Below are 18546 nucleotides of genomic sequence, written 5' to 3'. Positions count from 1 at the left end.
GCTTGCGATGAGAAAATCCGTAAACAGGGGGTGGGTGCTCGAGACAGTTGTTAGTTCGCGCTCGTCCTGTGCATACCTGTGCGTTCTTTTCGAGTGTCCATCGTTGTGTTTGAGTAGCACAACGCGCTGCGAGTGTCGAGCTGTTGTCGTTGTTCGTTCGTGGTCATCGTGTGTGTGTTCTTTTCGTGAGTCCTTTGCGCTTGATGGGCGCGCTGCAAGTGTCGAGCTGCTTGGTGTTCTTCTTGTCACCTTGTAATTTGTTGCTATCGCATTCATTGCTTCGCCTTTGCGGTGAAACTGTGACTTTTTTATTACTGCCAACTCATGCACACGCGTGCGCACATTCCCGCATCTTCCAGTCTGTCCCACCCAGCCTTTACCGTACGACAAAGGTATCCCACTTAACTTTTTTAACACGAAAGTGTTTTATGCCGGGGTCCACCAAGACTTTCATGACGTATTTCCGTCACGGAAGTACGTCAGCAAAATAAATGCCATCAGATGACAAAGAAAAAAATCGATAAGAAAAAGTACCGTTGACGGGAATCGAACCCATGACCTCTCGGTCCGCGACCGTGGCTGGCGGGCGTTTAGCCCACTGAGCTACCGCCAAACTTTTTTTTTCTTTATTACTTACTTTTGCACCTCATACAATAATATTACAGTGCATAAACAGTACATACAGAGGTAAAGACCGGAATGGTTACATAGTGACTAGAATTCCTTTATACGGATAAGTGGCTCAAGATGTTCGAGCCACTCTGGAATTGGGTCTTTAGTTTTACACTCTTCAATAAACTTCGTGATCATTTGGCGGAAATATTCACGAATGGGCAGTGTATAGATGTCGGCATGGCGGACTGCCATGTACTTTTTCCAAATACTGTGAAGGCCGAACAACATAACAGTATCATAAGGTGCTCCATCGTCTTCTTCATTAACTGGTAAAAACCTGATCCCGTAGGCATCAATCGGTAAATCTTTTTTATAGTTCTCTGCAGAATGTCCCAGAAGAGCACCCCTTCCCAACAATCCAGAAAGACATGTTCGATGGTTTCAGGTTTACAACAGAGAAAACAGTGAGTTCCCCACGGTACAAACAGTCCCCTTTCATGCATCCACGTTTTAACTTCTAGAGTCCCTGTATGGAGCTTAAAGAAAAATGATTTTGAACTACATGGGACAGCCATTGTTTTTACTCGGGCCAGTACATTTTCGCCACGTCCAGCAGGGTACAAACTCCTGTAAAGTGGTACCGGTAAAACAATGTCGAGAAGGTCTCTATACAACCTTTTTCGTTTTACTCCTGCTAGATATTCCCTAGAGAAACGTGCCAATAAAAAATTGCACGCACCAACTACTTCTTTTAGATAACCGTAAAGTGCCCCATGCACATAGTCCGAGCTGACAACGAGTGAAGGTAAAACTCTTCCAAGCCTCAGCTGAATAACTGCACGTAGAAACGGGTCTCTTGCGTCTCGCAGAAACATAAAACGACTAACGACCTGTCTTAAAAAAAAATGTGACAGACTAAGACCACCGAACCGAACACGACGAAAAAGATTAGTGCGACTAGACCGTTCCCACACTGATCCCCATATAAATACTGCAAACACATGGTGCAGCTTTTGCACGTTTATACGCGAGCAATGTAAAACCTGTAATGTGTACCAGAGTTTAGAGACAAAGAAAAGATTACATATGGTGGCCCGCGTGAAAATAGGAAAGTCCCATCCTCTAACATTATCCACTTTTTCACGCATTTCAGTGGCTTGCCGCCGCCAGTACGGCTCACTGTTACGATAAAATTCTAGTGGTACACCCAAATATTTCGCAGGCTGATTCACCCATGGCATGTTGGCAAAAACGACTGGAGTGGAAGGCCAATCCCCATGCCAACATCCCAAGCACTTTTCCCAGTTTACCGAACTTCCACTAGCCGTACAAAACTGTTTCGCAATATAGACTACTTCGTTAACACTCTCGCAATCTGAACAAAACACTGCCACATCATCAGCATATGCAAGTAATCGTACTTCATTCTCATGCAGTTTGAATCCGCGGATGGCACTGCTGTTCATCACAATCACACAGAAAGGCTCTAAAAACAAACTGAACAACAATGGTGAAAGAGGGCAACCCTGACGCACGGAGCGTTGCAAGTTAATGCGCGCCCCCACCAACTTATTAACAATGAGTTGCGTTGTACAGCCCTTATATGCCATAGCCACTCCCTCTTTGATAATGCAGCTTACGTTTACAAAATCCAAGACGCTCATCAGGACATCATGTGACACAAGATCAAAAGCTTTCTCTAAATCCAACTGAAGCATTGCTACACATGTCTCAGTCGCATCGCAGCACTCCAGAACAGATCTAGCCTTATGTATATTGGTCGCAATTGTGCGTCCTTTGATTCCACACGTCTGGTGTGGACCTACTATTTCCTTTATTACACCTTGTAATCGCTTAGCTAATATTTTCATGAAGATCTTGTAATCTACATTTGTTAAGCTAATGGGGCGATACGATTTTATAAAGCGGAGTTTAGTTTTATCATCTGTTTTGGGGATTAGAATAGTGTGCGCCGTCAGAAAGGTGGGAGGCAACATCTTATACTTGTAAGCTTCATTGAAGAGACAAGTCAAAATTGGGGACAAATCGGACTTAAACGTTTTGTAAAAGGCTGCGCTCAACCCATCTGGTCCAGGTGACTTTCCTAGGTTTAGCCGCTCAATAGCTCTTTCAACTTCCAAATTTGAAATGGGCAGCTCCAACCCTACTACAAGACTTTCGGGCACTTGTGACATCAAAGGTAAGAATTTCTCCCTAAACATTCCTATGTCAACCTCCGATCGCTTAAACAGATCTCGATAGTAGTTAGAAAAAACATTTTCTATTCCCTTATTATCTGTGTAAACGACACCATTATGATGTATTTCCTCTATGGTATTTTTGCGGGCATACCTCTTCTCTTCACCCAGTGACCGTTTTGTTGGTGCTTCACCAACCAACAATTTTTTTGCACGAGCTCGAATTATAGCCACTTTATAACGCTCAATGTCAAAAACTTCCAGCTTATGCCTAGCCTTGCGAATATCTTCCGAGAATGTTCCTGGTGATTTTGCTTCTTCTTCTAGCAATGCAGTAAAATTATGTTTTAGCAATTCTTCCTCCTTTCTCTTCTCTCGTTTAATTGCACAGGCTCTTTCCATTGCCATCATGTTAATATCACTTTTACAATATTCCCACTGAGCACCGATCGTTATTTCGCTGGTTTTGTTAATTTTGCCGACATGTTCTAGTACCTTTTCTTTAAAAATGTCATCCTCCAGTAGCTGTGAGGTCAGCTTCCAAAGGTCCCAGGAAAACTTAGTTTGTCTAGCGCCGCCACAACGGATATTAAAGCAGATTAGGCAGTGATCCGTAAAAAAGACTGGTTCGACTACGTATTTGTAACACATTGGTATTATACTCGCCGTTACATAAGCTCTGTCCAGACGAGCGTGACTGGAATTCTGAAAGTGCGTAAAATGAATGTTTTGCCCCGCATCCAGACATTCGGCCACATCTTCAAGGCTATATCGGTCTATAATATCGCTAAGGGCTGCCGTACTCCGATCCCTATACGGTGCATTGCTGGTCTTGTCACGTGCAGAAAGCACACAGTTAAAGTCTCCCATTACTACGAGCTGCCTGTTGGTATCGCAATATCCATCTAAGGATTGGAAGAAATCACATCTTTCGGATTGAACATTAGGTGCATACACAGTAATTACACGCCATTTAGAAGAAAAGTGCCTGAAATCACATACTACTAACCTCCCTGATAAACTAGATGTAACAGATTCAACGACCAACCCCTGTATCTGGCGGACAAATAAAGCACAACCGGCTGAGGAGCTACCGCCAAACACATTACGGAGGCGACATGAACGCGCCTTTTATATTTCACACTTGCCTATCACAGTGACCTTGGATGGATGGACGCTATGAGCGTCCCCTTTAAAACGGGGCGGTGACATCTGTGCCACCAGGCTCGAAAACAAACAAACAAAAAAACGCACCGTTGCAACGACTGTCCCATTCGGTGCGTTTCCAATACAAGTTTAATTTCGTCAATGTTTTATTACATCGTGAGGCGGCGGTTTTAGCGCAAGCCTCGCTCAAAGCATCCATCCACATCGACAAATAGCTCTCCGACGCTCGCCTGGCTGTCGCACCGCGTTCGCTGCTCGACCTGTGAGAAGTAACGGCCTAGCGAGAGGGAAGACACGACGCGCGTAGCGTTGCTCTTCGCATTTCACGACGCTTTGAAGGAGTGCATATATGTGCTTGTTGATGCCATCTTTGCGCGGGATTCACCATTTGCGGAGTCCAGGTATATGTTAAGAACTTCAGCTGACGCAAGGGTTAAATCATGATCATCGGCGTTTGTCGTCGGTACGGAGATGTGTCGCTAGGCGTCAACATGAGTGCGATGCGTCCACATCAAGCGGTGCTATATCTGCCAAACGACAGTCGACATTGTACAAGCTCCCATATACCAATGCACTATAAACAATAAACTGCTTCTGTGACGACACGTTTCACTTTCGTGTTATACCGATTCCTATGACAGAGGGATCAACCAACCATCTTTTTCACCCCCTCGCGTGTTTGCCTTCTCTTGGAATCCAGACTGTCATTCTTAATGGCCAGCAGTTATCTTGTCTACGCACTACATGCCCTGCCTATGCTCGCTTCTACTTCTTGATGTCGACTAAGATGTCCTTAACGCCTATTTGTTTCCTGACCTACTCCGCTCTCTTCCTATCCCTTAAGGGGCGCGCCAAACGTCTGTATTTCGTGGGGCGTAGTGTTGGCCCACAGGCGGATGGGCTGGTGGCTGTGTGTGGCGACGGAACTGCGACGTGGTGGGGCCTTGGCGATTGCGCGGAGTGGCGAGATCACGACGTGCGGCAGCAGCATAGCTCCTTTGTTCCGGCTCAGGTTGCGGGGTTCGAGCAACTCCGAGAGACTGCTGGAGTTTGCTCGGAATGATTTCGGCTATTGAATGCACTTGGGGTTGCGATGCAGGAAATATCCTGCGTAGTTATTTACGCACCACCGCTCTGATCACCTCACGCAGGTCATCGGAGCCTAGAGCTTGGGCTTCGGTGTAGTTTGGCATAAGTAAACTGCGGTTGTATTGCCACGTCGGTATCTCAAGCGGCTTCTCGAACGTTGAGGCTTCGGACGCAAATTCTGCGATGGTCTTCGGCGGGTTCCTGAGGAATCCAGCGAACAGTTCTTGCTTTACCCCCTTAATAAGGAAGCTCAATTTCTTGACTTCGTTCATGGTGGGGTCAGCGTGGCGAAACAAGCGGGTCATCTCCTCCGTGTAGATGGCAATGTTTTCAATGGCAAGCTGTGTCTTTAACCCATGTCTTAGACCCATGTCTTTAATATAGCTGCGGCCCTTCCTTGCGGACGACACTCGCGAAGGTGTTCACGAACGTCGCCCGAAAAGGTCGCAGGTTTGAAGTGCAAATTATTGGTTCTGAAACGACGTCCTCGTGGCGTCTCCTATAGGTAGAAGCTTTTCATCAGTGTCCCAGTTATTGAAGGTGGTGACTCGATCATACGTGTCCAGCCAGCTTTCTGTATCTTCAAACGATAATCCACGGAAAGGTGGCAGCTTCCTGGGCTGCTGCATCACGACTGTCGCGGGCGACACGGTGGCCGTCATCGTGGGTACTGTCTTCGTCACCATGGTTTTTAGGTACTTGGGCAGGAGTCCGTATTCTGCAGGTAGCCTCTTCTGCCTTCGGCTTGCCCGATGATCCGGGAGGGTGTTGGCTTCACGGCTTGGGCTTGGTGAAAGGCTTTCGGTGGTCGTCCAGAACACGGACGAAGCAGCACCTCTACCAGGTGTCACGTTTTCGTGATGGTCATGAAGGCTGTAAAAAGACTGGGAAATACGAAACTATTTATTTCGGCGAACTTGCACATGGAAAATGTAAAGTCAACGTACAAGGAATTCACGCTGTACACTGATAGCGGCGAGAGCGGTCGTCAGCCGCCGAGAAATCTGATCATCGGCGGAGCGCGTTGTCGGTTTTACATCAGTCATGGAACCTTCCAGCATTATCGCTTGTGGTCGCGTAAGGTCTCGAATAAACTTGACTATTCGTGTCCTGCGCGTGATCTTAACAAAACTACGTCAAACAATCCAGAAACTTCCCAAACGTTTCGGCGCTATGTGCGCCGAGCTCTGCTAACAGCTTTTTTAGTGAAATCTGAATACATCGAAATAAAGAAATAAACGCACGTGGGAATACGAAACTACGGGAACATTAGGGAGAACATATCACTAGTGACAACTAACTAATCAGAGTTGTTAGTGTTGATGTAGAAACCTCGAAAATATTCATTTATGACCATTTTATTCACAGCAATGACTACATGCTAGGACTAAATGCATGACTCTCATAGTAAACAAACTGATTCATGATCACTGGTGACTCAGTCTTGCCATGTCCTAGAGATCCCAAATTAGTCACGCTTTCAATGAGTTTTTGATACTCATGATCCTACAGATCATAAGAACACTGACCGTCGCTGGTGATCGCTAATGATTCAGGGCTATTAACGAGCAATTGTATCAAGAAAATGTTGACTTCATCATCATCATCATCCTCATAAGCCTGACTGTGCCCATTGCAGGGCAAAGGTCTCTCACATGTTTCGCCAATCAACCCGGTCCTGTGCTTTACGCTGCCACATTACACCCACAAACTTCTTAATCCAATCGGCCTACATAATTTTCTGTCTCCCCCTCGCACGCTTGCCTTCTCTTGGAATCCAGTCTTTCACTCCTAATGACCAGCTGCTGCCTTGGGTATACGCGCTACACGTTCTGCCCATGCCGATTTCTTGTTCATGATTGCGACTAAGATGTCCTTAACACCCGTTTGATCCATGACCCACTATACTCTGTTCTTTCGTTCTTTTCCCTTAAAAGACCCTGCAACACTTTTCCAAGTAACTATATCGAATGGCGTCAGCAAAGGAGTTTATTACCTCACAAATCGACCACCACAATTTTTTTTTAGAATCCGTCGAGTACGAGCGGAGTTACAGAGATTTGATGATGATGATGATGATTTCCTTGATGCATGGCTCACACCCACTCTGGGGGATTGGCCAAGAAACTATTAATTTTAGGTAGAAGTGACCACATATGATTTCTATGACTAATGAGTTATAGAGTAGTTAGAAAAAATGCATAATGCTAATTTAAAATTCCGAATTAAAACCGCCCTGATTCAATTAAGAATTTTTGTACAGCGGAACAGACATCACGGTGACAATGACCTAATGAGGAGGCTCCCAAGGATAGAATATTAGAAGTAATGAAATCCAATCTAATTCGATTAAACGCTGCTTTGAGAATGTTTTTCCTTAGTAAATTGAAACGGTTACATGATAAGAAATAATGTTCAACTGTTTCGTCCTGGTTACAAAACGAGCAAAGAGGGGAGGGAGCCAGACCAGATCTATGCATATAAAAATTTAGTTTTGGAACGCGACATCGTAATTTAGTAAAAATAACTTCATCTTTTTTTGTTGAACAGAAATTCCTAGGCCAAGGGAACAAGAGGTGTCGATATTCGTTTAGATGAGTGATTAATGTTTTGCCGGAGTCTTGAATTATGGCACGCCTTCTAAATCTGTCACGAATTATGAGTGCTGTTATGAGAATAATTGAGAATATGGGACCACTGAGGGCGGCTTTCGCCAGAGAGTCCGCCATTTCATTCATTTTTATCCCTTTGTGTCCCGGTACCCAGATTAATCTAATTAAAGTTACGTGGGTGGGAACAAGAAAATGAAAAGTACGTGATAATTGAGATTCGAATCTGTAATTATTGCATCTGTAATTATTGCAACTCTTGAGGTTGATGGGGTCAGCTTTCGTAAAGCCATAATTACCGCTAGAAATTCCGCCGAAAATACTGATAAGAAATCAGGAAGTCTTAATGAAAATGACCAGTTGAAGGTCCCAGAGAAAATACCAATGCCAGATTTTTCTTCGGATTGTGACGCATCTGTAGCTATGATATTTGTCGTATGTATCCCCTCTAAATGCCTTTGTAGTAGGCCGTTTAATATCTGATAAGGCAAATTTTTGGCATGATTTGGATATATATTGCCAAAAATGATTTTAAGGTTGTGCTTTTCCTTGTCAATGGAAGGAACTTCACTCAGTTTAACATCTAAGGGCCCAATAAGTGCTTGTACGTAACTCACCTGTGGTGTATGAAACCGAGGCCAGTAAGATTGAAAAAATAATGCTGGGTGAGACATGAAAATAATTTTTAGTTTTATAGGATATTCATATTTGTCTCACGCTGTAATTGCTTCCTCTCTTCTCTCGTCCCGACGAACGCGCTGGAAGCTAAGCAGAGAGGAATGACACGGGAGAAAGAAGTTACGTAACGCGTGCGTCATGACTTTGAGCACTTCTTTTTTTTTTTTTTTTGAAGGGGCGGCTAATCTTCAGGGAGATCGCGAGCGCGCGCGGGCACGTGGCGGCCTCCCATGGTGGGAGCAGTAACTATACAGCCAACCATGTTCAAAACAGCCAATGGCCGTGAATTTGGGCATATGGCGCGGTCATTTTAGTACATCGCATCATTTGTGGATAGTAGAGGGAGCGATTTTTAGCTGAACTTGAGAATTAATTGTAAATTCCAGGCCGCGTGCTGCGCTATATTGTTTGGCTCACGTGTTCTCAGGAGTCTCGACTACCTAATGGCAGCGTTTTCTGACCATACTGAAAAAGTGTTGGAAGGCCCTGTTAAGGCAACCCCTATTAATTTCCCATCCATGGCTCGCTGCGTAGTCCTCAATTAATGTTGAACGCTTTGTGCAAGCGTCCTGGTTTCTGCCCCGTAGTTACGTACCGGTAAGATGCAGCTCATTTATACCTTTCGCTTGAGGGAGAGTGGTAAACCACCATTCATTATTTGAGAATGTCTGCCAAATGCTGTCCATCCCATTATCTCGTTCACACTCGACGGTCGGGATCCCCACGCCCCTCGCTGCCAGGTAGGCTGCGGACTCGGCGTGTCCCATCGCCGCGCAAAATGCCGCAGAGACGAGGTCTAGACGCTCCATAGTCTCCAGGAATCGCTGCAGGGCCGCGTCCATTCTTCTTGACGGAGACGGCAATACCCGTTGGGCGCCAGATGTGGGGTTCGGACATCTTACTGCCAAGGGAATGATGCTCGTCGGTTGAACTCCCAAAATAAACATTTATTAACCCAAACTCAGAACTTTGCAAAAAGCTACAGGATACGATAGCGCGGGCACACACACTGCCCCTAACCTTCGCCCACGCGGGCCGGGCCCATCACTCGCGCTCAGCGGTCCGTTACCGACTGTCTGGGCGGTGCTAAGTCCCGCTCTTCAAGCCTGCGACTCGCCCACACGCATCGCCACTGCACAGCACGTGGCGCCAGGATAGCGGCCTAGCGACGGGCGTGGCTCCCACAATATAGACATTGAAACCTAGGAGTGTTAGTCAGTGCCGCTATAGTAGGCATGACAGCGAGCTCTGAACACTCGTCGGTGCCTACCGGCGGCACGTTGTCCACTCTACTTTCTACACATGTAGATCATAATTACTACAAATAACATCCCCCGTGCTTTTCGTAGCTTTCGTCAATGTTATTTCTGACTAATGCTGTGTCTAGCAAAGAAAAACGAGCCCTTAGAATTCCCCTTCTTTCGTAAATTACCTTCCGTTGTTTGCGGGTCTTTCCCCTTATTCTAACGAAGAAGCAAAACAAGATCGAAGCGAGAAGCTACCGGTCTCAAACGTCCTCTAAGTACTATAACAGAATGGCGTTCCGTCTGGATAAATATTACTGATGGCCGGATTAATTTTTGGGTGGCACTTGAATAAAAATTACTTTCGCCCAGTTTATTTCGCTGGCGCTTGGATCACCTTCAGCGGGAAAACCTGTAGCACGCTGAAGTACTGCTTGTAATTTCCAATAGCGATGTCCCAAAGGGAGCTACTGAGTACATTAACCCCTGTGTCATTTAACCCCCTGCGACATGCATCTGCTGTTATAAATGCCAGCGGCTGTGCGTCGGCGGAGCTGATCGCGGAGGCAGCGGTTTTGCGGCGTGGATTGCCACTTCCATCGATAGTTAATAACGGTGTAATAGTAGCGCAAAAAAAGACGAAGACAAGAAAGTGAACACCACAAGCGCTTGTGGTGTTCACTTTCTTGTCTTCGTCTTTTTTTGCGCTACTATTACAGCATTATGAATCAGTACCAACTAGCTCGCCTTTCCGTTTTGCTCCATCGATAGATGGCGCCACGCTGCGTGCGGCGCACCGTGCAGCGTGGCGTCTGAGATTGTGGCTAGCATCATCTCCAGTCAATCTACTTTGCAGGTGGCCATTTCATACTTACATCTACTCTACTTTGCGAAGAGCCGGGCATTTTAAAGACGATAGTCTATCTTGGGATACTTGAACGCAGAACTTTTGGTCTGTCTGTCCTTCTGTCTGTCTCAGCCAAGGGATTCAGCCACCCGGCCGAAGTTTAAGCACTTGCTCAACTCCCAGCCATATTGAACAGGTAGCTGCGTTCATACTCGTGAACATTATCGATTAAAATAGAATATTACGCATATCTGAGGCGCAACATCCATACGTGGGTACTAGGTGGTGTGTTCCTTTACTAGAAAATACATAAGATACGTAATTCTAAAGACCCTAGTGTTTCTTCGGCTGCGCTGAAAATGCGACGCTATGCACGAAAAAGCCCTCTGCCGACGATATTGTGCTACCACCTGGCAGTGGCCCTGGGTTCTGCACAAGCTCATGTTTCCCGACGCCACTGCCAGATGGCGTCCATATCTCACACAGCGCCTCCTCTGTTTTATCAATGCCAGCCAGATGAGGCCGATTCAACATAGAGGAGGCGTTGTCTGAGGCAGGGGAAAACATAAACGGCCGCTTGATGAAAAAATTGGTACGAGAACAGCAACATGGGTGGCCGCGGACGAGACCAGGACATATGTTGTACGGCCGGCAGAAGACTATCTTCTTTCGACGACATTTGCAGCGAAGCACGCAGATACGCGGCAAATTTTTTTCTACAATAAACTTGGCCACGATTCCGTGCCGCAAGCGACATGTTATGCCGCACGTTGTAAGGGCATCAACTAAAATAAATTACCAGCCACGGTAGTTTGCCGGCTGTTCTTTGCTGTTCAGCTCGAGGAGGCGGGTTAGATTTCCGCCCACAGTGGTCACCTTCCGATGAAGGGCGCGATGTACCTTCACTAACTTCATGTGGTAAAAATTGCATCAGCTTCCCTCACTATGGCATGCATCTATTTGTACGGCGCTTGTGGTGCGCAAATCTCAAGAATTTATTTAAATCCGATACATTACACCTTACTTCTCCTCATGAATACTACAGAAAAAGAGCACCGTAATCATTTATTCGAAACGCCTTCTGATAGTTCCCCAACAAAACAGAGCCGGAGTGTGCTAGCCTGGGCCATTAAGAGTGCATAATCCAAAACGCACAAAATCGTCGTTCTTGGAAGAGGCGTTGTTAAACGGGTTGAGATATTGAATTCGTGATTTGCGCGTTGTTTATTTCAAACGTTTCTTGTTGCTCCAGTAAGCATGATACACACTCCAAGATTCGTAAATTCCCACCAAATAATTTAGTATCGCATTATTTTGTGAACACTTTCGGTTTCAGTTTCTGGGCGCCGATTTGGACAGTTACGTCGCTGTCTAGGAAGCATAACAATGTGAGCCTATGAAGTTATGGAAAAAGTGCTGCGCCTGCTCTCGCACACGCGCGACGAACCATCCTGATGCTTTCGACATTTGCTAAAGTTCTCTGATACAGTATTTTAGCGTGTACTATTCCAGTACAGGCCTCGTGCGCTCAGTTGATGGCACCGCCGCTCTCCGAGTGCGCAGCGCCCATGCGGCCACTTAGCGCATTTTGTCCCTGTTCCCTTCCCGGCGCATAGCTCGAAGTTGTGTGCGGTGAACGTCGATGCGTGAAAATGGCAACGCAAAATGAGCCCCGCTTGTTTTTTTCGTGGCTACGGACGAATAGCAAACGTCCAGGAATGCTGCGAACAAAGTAGTTCGCTTCGGCGTGGCGATTTGTATGCCGCTAATCACGTATACTGCGTGAGATAAGAACTGCACACTGCCGACGGTCAATCGGAAATATTCGGACAATGCGTTGCAAAAATAAAGAGCGTGGAGTACGACGTCCGTTTAGAAGCGAGTATACTTTTTTTCGTGGCATGCAAGAGAAAATAATATTTATCGGCATCCTCGCGCGTGGCTTGTCCTGACCAGCGCGCATTATGAGAAAGCTGGGATAGTTGAAATGACGTATCAGCAACGATAAAAAGATAGAGACCTCATGAAGTGCCCGTGTCCTAGTTTTCTAGTGCTGTTAGTGCGACGAACACTTTGCTAAATTACATTTTTGAACATGTGCAACTGTGTTTTGCATCAATGTCCTCCGATCATAAAGCCTATCATGAAGCCCCTCAGCCCGACAGGCCTGACGACAAAGTGGGCACTGCAGAGGACTGTTTTGCCTCGCAATGGTTGCCACAAACCTCCGTTCGGGCTAGCAATAACAAAAGGAGCAAGGGAAGCAATAATGTGTCAGTATTACCTGGAGCAATAGCGTATCAAGAAAGTTTTTGGCGGGGTTCAACCATAATTTATTTTCGTCTGTGCGTTTGTATATGTGCGTGTGTACATACACATGTAAAATTTAAAAAATTCCCGGGGGGGGGGGGGGGGTTGAATTCCTTTGGTTGCGCCAGCGACTTGGATAGCAAACAAAAGAAACCGCGCGAAGACATGAAGAGTTTCTTTATCGCGCGCGCCGAACGGCTGCGTTCCAACGTTTTCACCGATCACCTCCGTACGACTTCCATGAAAAATGATAAAATTGCACCTTCGGCAGTTTCCCGGCCGTATGTTTGTAGCTGTTATGATATGCGAACTCGCAAGAGCGGATAGAAGTCGACTGTTTTCTCCGCGTACACGCACTTGCGCTGCTAGGGCCATTGCCTACCTGCTGGTGCCAAGCGCAGCTATGCGGAGGGAATAGAGACATTTTGCCAGCAGCCGCCGCAGTGGCGCTGGCAAAATTGTTATTGGATGGTGGCGCCGACACCTTGTGACGCTTCGCAGGGCCACAATTATAGGCTCGTTTTTTTTTACTTGTGGTCGATTCCACGAAAGATCAAAAAAGTGTGTATATTCGATGTTTCCGATTTTCCTGATAATTTTGTATGTTGTGCACATATGACTGCACAGCACGAAATCGCAGTTCGTTTTCAAATAAAAATTTTTTTCATCACAGGAAAATTCGACAAGTGTCGCCGGTTGACGACGACCAGTTTACGAAGAGTGCGTTTTCGTAAATTCGCAATCATGCTGGCAGCTACTTAAGCTATATATTACAAATATCTTTCTTTTTGGAGGAAGTAGAAGTAAAGAGGAAATAGCTCTTATCATTTCATGGAATTCTGAGTAAATTATGTATTTTTAAAAATTCACGAAAAACACTGCGTTTTTGAAAATCAGTCAACTCTGGGACGCTATGGCTACTTCTGTGAACATCTCAGCTTGTTCATATTTGCAGCATGAATAGGCCTCTATGTGAATAATGAACCTCTGCATTTGTATTTCTCTAATAATTTTTAAAGTAGTAAATTTTCATGCTCGAAACACCAAAAAGAGAAAAGTGCTCCTCGATTCAAAAATCTATAATAAAAAAAAACCCAATCTCAATTTTGTTCGAAGTCCCCCAAAATGTTCTCAAAGGACTGCAGAATGATATTATGAAAAAACATGTTGCATCATTTTGATTAGGACAAAAGCAGAAAATGTCAAACATTGTGTTTCCAGAGCGTTGTGGCTACTGCGGGAAGGACATCTCTAGTAACAAGAAAATACAGTAACACGTCTTTTTTCTTCTCTGAGCTTCGCTAAACAACAGTAATGATCTATTGTCGGAAAGTGGGAACTGTTTTGTAAAGAAAAAAAGATCGTTCCAATTAAATGCATTTGCGTGGTTTGCGACTTCACGCCAGTGTTAGACATCCCTCAGTCCACAGTATGCACTTTCAGTTGTAGCCTCCTTTTCTTTCATCTATTTCAGTTGAGTATAATTCATATCTTGAGTGCTAAAGAACGCATTCCCTCCATGCGTCTGTTATGATGATGTGGTGCGCCAGAATTGAGAGATTGGTATAAAAGCCAAGGTCTCTTCATGAATGGAAATGAATTTCTGGAGAACGGTCGCCAAGACGTGTGGTTTTTGTTGGCCCAAATGTGTACGTTGTCAAACCTTATGTGATCAATGCAGAGTTTAAAAAGAATCGATTACGTGAAGATTGGTGGCAGCTGTTTTGGCCACGGACAGAACACGTTTTGTTTGCATTGCATCTGCTTTGTTTTGCATCTCCTTGTATGTCTTGAAGCAGTGCTGGCAGATATGGTCTCCCTCTTGAATTGAGCGCGCATCCTACTTCATGACCCTCCGCAAAAGAGACTCGATACGATATCTTCTACATAACGAAAATTCCGCTCCGGCGGAATTTTCTTTTTGTGCACCATGAGACAGTCCGTACAAAATCTCGGTCATGGCTATAACGCCTACCCGTAGCCACCTTCAGAGCGCAGGACAGTGATCGCACCAAGGTGAAGCACAATTTGGATGCTTAACTTCTATCTCAGGTGGTGTTTGGCTGACTGGCACAGCCGTGCTCGTTGCTGTCGTCTGCTCAGGCGGGCGTCTATCGCGCCGCCCTTTGCATCTGTCCGCCTAACGCATGCTACTCCGTTTACACGAGTGCTTGTAGCGCGGGCCACACGATCCGCACGGTGCGGATCCAGAGACCGGGTGGGAGAGCGACGAGCGGTGAAAAATGTATCGTGTAACCAACGCAATCGACACCCCAGCATTTTCTCGTGCAGAGCGACAAAGCCTGGCAAACAATGTGTGGCTGCTGTGCTTAAGTTGCACTGCGGTACTCGCCGTTCACCACTGTCGCTATTTGCGATTTCTCACATTCTTACAATGCATGATCGACTCAGCTACACAAATATCGCGTTTAGCTTCGTTGCTTTTATATAGGTAAGTGCATTTACTTAAAAAAAATTATCCAGAGGAATGAAAATGTCCGTGCTGCCCGTCGACGAGGAATATAAGTGGTGTCGCAAATGCATTTAATTGGAACGATCTGATTTTCTTTACAAAACAGTTCCCACTTTCCGACAATAGATCATTACTGTTGTTTAGCGAAGCTCAGAGAAGAAAAAAGACGTGATACTGTATTTTCTTGTTACTAGAGATGTCCTTCACGCAGTAGCCACCACGCTCTGGAAACACAATGTGTCACATTTTCTGCTATTGTTCTAATCAAAATGATGCAACATGTTTTTTCATAATATCATTCTGCAGTCCTTTGAGAACATTTTGGGGGACTTTGAACAAAATTGAGATTGGGTTTTTTTTATTATAGATTTTTGAATCGAGGAGCACTTTTCTCTTTTTGGTGTTTCGAGCATGAAAATTTACTACTTTGAAAATTATTAGAGAAATACAAATGCAGAGGTTCATTATTCACATAGAGGCCTATTCATGCTGCAAATATGAACAAGCTAAGATGTTCACAGAAGTAGCCATAGCGTTCCAAATTTGACTGATTTTCAAAAACGCAGCGTTTTTCGTGAATTTTTAAAAATACATAATTTGCTGAGAATTCCATGAAATCATAAGAGCTATTTCCTCTTTACTTCTACTTCCGCCAAAAAGAAAGATATTTCTAATATATAGCTTAAGTAGCTGCCAGCATGATCGCGAATTTACGAAAACGCACTCTTCGTAAACTGGTCGTCGTCAGCCGGCGACACTTGTCGAATTTTCCTGTTATGAAAAAAATTTTTATTTGAAAACGAACTGCGATTTCGTGCTGTGCAGTCATATGTGCACAACATACAAAATTATCAGGAAAATCGGAAACATCGAATATACACACTTTTTTGATTTTGATCTTTCGTGGAATCGACCTTGTGTAATGACGTGTCGATGCGAAGCACTTCGCAAAATGCCACCAAGCTTGGCTAGTACGGCAACTCGCTGATAAAAGCTAGGATTCGCAGCCGATGGCCTCTAGGCTTGCCCGGTGTGGCAGTGCTGTGGATCACCGCTCACTGCTCGTCATTACAATATCGCACGGCGTCAATTAAACTTTCCTTACGCGTATTACACAGTGACGTCGGAGTCATTCGTGCTAGCGATGGGTGTCGATCATGAGAACGAGCATTTAATCGCACTGTAGAAGCGAACTAAAGCAAATTCTACACGCTTGCTGTGTCCAACACTTCGTGCAGTCCTTGCATGCAGAGGAAGCGTAGAACAAGCTATTCATTACGAGTGAAAAACAGCGCTAAAAAGACGGGACAAGAAAGGACACGAAACCACGGCACAGGGCCGTGCTCTCGTGTCCTTTCTGGTCCCGTCTTTTTAGCGCTGTTTTTCACTCGTAATCATGAACCAACCAGCCCAAATGCGTACCCTACCACAAGCTTTTTATAGCTTCAAAATTTGGTGTTTCAACCCACCCAATGTATTTGAGTAGCAAGTCGTTCGATGTATACGTCTGTGGGTATACTTCTGAAGTCTTACAATGCTTTTACGAAATTATAATGGCCCTTTGTTTGGGCCTCAGAGACAGCTTGAGCAGCGTCGTACCATCAATTAACAGCAAAGTATGAAGGTTCGACGTCATAGCGTTACAGTACTTTAAATTGAGGCGCAAGCACGCAGTGTCGCCTATGACAATATGTCATTGTCCATCATATGCCAAGTGACAGGTCATTCGTGTTTCTGAAAAAAAGTGCAATTTGCGCAAAATACTGTAGGGACGAAAAGGCAATGACCTCGCCCACAGGCATAAAGCGTCCATGAGAAGACCTTACGTTTTTTGAAAACACAGGGTAGCTTTTCCAAATAAATGACGTATAAGCTCACGCACTCCGTAGAGCATAGCGCGTCGCAAGGTAATCGAAACTTTATTGTCCAAAACGAGTGTCGAATTTAGAGGACATCAAAAAGAAAAACAATTTTTCTATTATCAGTGAATTGCTCTTCCGATATTCCAAAATCCCCACGCCTGCCGCTAGGAGACGCTTGATAATAGAGAAAACGCACATTAAGAAAGAACGGGTGCGGACGCCACCTGGAAATTACCGCACCAAACGCCATGACGTCATAGAGCTTGATGGCGTCTACTAGGGCCTACGTATTTCCTAATCGGTAAATATGAATTCCGTGGACCACTGAGTGGGCCATAGACGTAATATACCAAGTTTCAGGAAATTTCGTTGATCGAATGTCGCCAAAATACGACAAACACACATTGAAATCCCTGACGTAACGCGCGGAGATTATACAATACAACTTTTATTTTGACCTCACGATTCGCTAATAAACTTACAATGGTGAAATTAATAGTATTAGAGCTCTCATAGTAAAATGTTTCAATCTAAACCAATGCATTGATCCACTTCAGTGTCCCTTTGTCTCAGTGGCTGTAAATTAGGTTTGGTGACGTATGGGCAGCACCGTAAATAACAATTTTCAGGTTAAGGTCTTGTAAAAGTGCGGCCGCCGTAATCGGGAATAGTTCCCGTGAAGAACAAAGGCCACCGAGTCACCACGGAGATTAAGAATCGGCGCAAAATATACGCCAGAGTAAGCAGCTTCAAATGAACTCGACAAGCTGACATCCTGTGTCATTTAATTGATGTATCAATGACATTAAATTATTTAGTTGCGAGGTCAGAGAAGCAGCCGTCATTTGGATCAGCCGCAGCTGGTGATGAACATCCGCTGCAGCTGTTTTTCTGTGAAATCTAGAACTTAATTTTGGGCGCGTGTCTCTGCCCATAAAGCTGAGAGTGGTGGGCGGACAAACTGAAACGCTTTCCTGGGAACGACTCTTTCTCCTGAGCACCCAAAGAACGCCAATTACAGAGGCTGCTTGATCGAACTTCAGGTATGAATGGGCTCGAGCCCCTGCATTTGAGAATGCTTAAAATATTGGACCCGCGCCCCCTTATCCACTAATTATAAGCTTGGTGCGGCGTACAGGTAATGTTAGTTACATGGACACATATGACACATATAATGACTCGAAGCACATATTAGGATGATCCTCTGTATTCAAAAGCCGCAATTTATTCACACACTTTTCTGAAGCGAGACTGGCCAGTGTAGTTCCCCGACACGAAGACACCAACTTTTGCCACTCCTGAAACACACCGATAGTTGCGCTCTGTAAAACTTGCAAGAGGAATTATTGATGTGACCAGAACAAGTCATAAACTTTTTCTTTTGCGTGCGAATTGCACGTGACATGTCCATTATTTTCGCCGAATATAGGCAATCTGCCATGTTGAGGTCACTG

This window comes from Rhipicephalus sanguineus, unplaced genomic scaffold, assembly GCF_013339695.2.
Source record: "Rhipicephalus sanguineus isolate Rsan-2018 unplaced genomic scaffold, BIME_Rsan_1.4 Seq4304, whole genome shotgun sequence".
Lineage (NCBI taxonomy): Eukaryota > Metazoa > Arthropoda > Arachnida > Ixodida > Ixodidae > Rhipicephalus > Rhipicephalus sanguineus.
This window is presented reverse-complemented; position numbering follows the sequence as displayed.